This window comes from Schistocerca cancellata, chromosome 9 (assembly GCF_023864275.1).
Source record: "Schistocerca cancellata isolate TAMUIC-IGC-003103 chromosome 9, iqSchCanc2.1, whole genome shotgun sequence".
Taxonomy (NCBI): domain Eukaryota; kingdom Metazoa; phylum Arthropoda; class Insecta; order Orthoptera; family Acrididae; genus Schistocerca; species Schistocerca cancellata.
In genome coordinates this window covers 380,013,400-380,016,493 of record NC_064634.1, presented here as the reverse complement: position 1 = coordinate 380,016,493, position 3,094 = coordinate 380,013,400, and the positions used below count along the sequence as shown (strand labels likewise).

The following is a 3,094-nucleotide window of genomic DNA, read 5'->3' as shown; positions in this document are numbered from 1 at the left end:
CTGTGCCATCGTCTGGGGTGGCCGTTTTCGTCAATAACATAACCTGAAAAAATAAAGAAAATTTTAGTGTGCGTGAAAATTATGCTGCAGACTGCACCTTTCTACCCTTCCTCATTTCTGAAACATACGTGATCGAAGTTGTGAAGTTCATTATGGAACAGGCTGTACTCCTTCATCTGAGCCTTTTGAGGAAAAAGAAAAACAGGTTTCTTCTCCAGGTAGGAGACGTGATACTGGCAGAAGTAAAGCTGTGAGGACGGGGTGTGAGTCGTGCTTGGGTAGCTCAGTTGGTAGAGCACTTGCCCTTGAAAGGCAAAGGTCCCGAGTTCCAGTCTCGGTCCGGCACACAGTTTTAATCTGCCAGGAGGTTTCTTCTCTTTTAAAAAGTTGTAACTTTCTCAGTCGCACCCATATGCCATATTACAGTCTGCTGATTAACGTATTTTTCTTTTAAAGTAATGAAATGGGGAAAAAAATAACAAATGCCTACTTTCAACTGAAGTTTAACGTAAATTTAAAAATGACAAATGGCGCCTGGAGATCTCAGCAAACACAGATCTACTTTAGAAAGGATTACTATCATAGATAAACTCCAGTATATTCTGCCACCTCCTAACCAAGATTATTTTTCATTTTGCTGTATAGAAAAGTCCGACGGATACCCATTTAACAGTTCTTTCCTACAAACAAACAAAATAATTATTTACAGAGAGTAATATTAAATTATCGCCAGCCGGATTCACAACAATAAGTGAAGACTGGAAGACAATTCAGTCCGATAATTTCCAGAAAATGGTTGTCATATACATCGTTTTCCATATAGATACAATCTATAGCCTCCAGTCGACTACTTTGTTTACATTGAAGCAACACGTTGCACATATTTTTTTTTTAAATTTAGTTTCTTTAAAAGCTTGATCTGGGCGACAATATTGGTGTCATCCGTAGACGAAGCGCTGAATCCGTGTAGTTTCACGTCGCTCGTTCTGACGGTACCAAATATCGACCGCCCGTATTGAAAGTGCCGATCTCTCCCTGTGGTATTGCGTGTTATATGCGAGGAACAAACGAACTTAGAGTTTGATTGCAACGTCGCCTTATATACTATTCTGTACTTGAAAGAGAAAGGAAAAGACTTGGATGTTACAACATTTTTTTATCAGTTCGCAATACATTCGTCCATGTCATATTGCCAAACTGGAAGAAAGTGACACGTTTGCTTATAAGCCTTATGTAAGTAAACAGTAAGTGACACGTTTTCTTATAAGCCTTATGTAAGTAAACAGTCCCTTGCAAAATTAGGGAAAGGAAATAAGCCTTTTAACGCCTCGTTGTCAACGTGAATGTCGATTCACGAAACATCTGCATTCTACTCTCGAGAGTCACAACTATTTTCTTACTGGGCTTGGGTGTCACCCCACGTATCTGAACAGGGTAGGACATACACTAACTGATAAAAAAAGAACTGAAGCACTAAGAAGACATAGTCGGATGTCAAGGTAACATCTAACACGTACATACTGTCGATGAATAAGTAAATGATTAGAGCTGCATTTCTCTGCGATAGGTTGAAAGGCCACTAGAGTGCATTAGTGTTGTCCGCGTTTAGTGTTGATATCAGATCTGGAAGGGCATATAAGGGGCGTGATCAAAAAGTGTTCATTGATCATGGTGAAGAATGCGGAGAAGCCGCGTACGCGTGTGAGACTGCACAATCAGCACCTGACAGTTTTAAGAGGCATCATTGTGTGTCTCCATTTGGCCAGCTGATCAAATCGTGCAATGTCCAGATATGTGGAGCAGTTGGATGTGGCTCAATGACCCAATGTTGGACTGCATAGCAACGTTTCGGCGAGCAAACTCGTCGTCAGGACTCCGTTTCACCACATCTGTCCACTGCAAGACAGGATCGACGTATTATGCACCAAGCACATCGTAATTCCTTCACATGTGCGCCTGCCATTCGAGAACAAGTAAAGGACTCCCTGCGACATTCTATGTCATCCCGCACCATCTGTCGTACATTAGTAGGAGCTGTTCTGTGGAAGTACCGCCCAGTGCGTAGGTTTCCGTTAACACCACAATACTAACGGCTGCGTCTGGAATAGTACCGTGACCGGGTAGCAAGGATTGCAAATGAATGGCATCGCATTATATTCATCAATAAATAGCGGTCCTGCCTTACCCAGAATTATCATCGTCAGCGAGTATGGCGTCGACCTGGAAACATGTACCATTCTTCCTACGTTCAGAAGAGGAGCAGCGGTGTTACTGCTGACATCATGGCGTAGGAAGCCATTTGGTGTGGTTTCAGGACACGGGTTGTTGTGCATGATGGAACTCTGATGGCAAAACGGTATGTCACAGACATTCTGCGCCCTAATGAATTACCTCTCATGTGACAGTATCGCGGTGCCATTTTTCAGCAGGACAATGCTCGTCCATACATGCCACGTGTCTTTATGGACTGTCTGCGTGATGTTGAGGCACTACCATAGTAAGCAAGATCCCCAGATACACTCCTGGAAATTGAAATAAGAACACCGTGAATTCATTGTCCCAGGAAGGGGAAACTTTAATGACACATTGCTGGGGTCAGAAACATCACATGATCACACTGACAGAACCACAGGCACATAGACACAGGCAACAGAGCATGCACAATGTCGGCACTAGTACAGTGTATATCCACCTTTCGCAGCAATGCAGGCTGCTATTCTCCCATGGAGACGATCGTAGAGATGCTGGATGTAGTCCTGTGGAACGGCTTGCCATGCCATTTCCACCTGGCGCCTCAGTTGGACCAGCGTTCGTGCTGGACGTGCAGACCGCGTGAGACGACACTTCATCCAGTCCCAAACATGCTCAATGGGCGACAGATCCGGAGATCTTGCTGGCCAGGGTAGTTGACTTACACCTTCTAGAGCACGTTGGGTGGCACGGGATACATGCGGACGTGCATTGTCCTGTTGGAACAGCAAGTTCCCTTGCCGGTCTAGGAATGGTAGAACGATGGGTTCGATGACGGTTTGGATGTACCGTGCACTAATCAGTGTCCCCTCGACGATCACCAGTGGTGTACGGCCAGTGTAAG

The 3,094-nt window shown here is 44.4% G+C and overlaps 1 non-coding gene across 1 annotated transcript; it reads left to right on the top strand.

Moving 5' to 3' along the window:
- The first annotated feature begins 271 nt into the window (after nt 1–271).
- Trnas-uga (transfer RNA serine (anticodon UGA)) lies at nt 272–346 on the top strand. Its single transcript has one exon. It is a non-coding gene; the product is annotated as a tRNA-Ser (tRNA).
- The last annotated feature ends 2,748 nt before the right edge of the window (nt 347–3,094 follow it).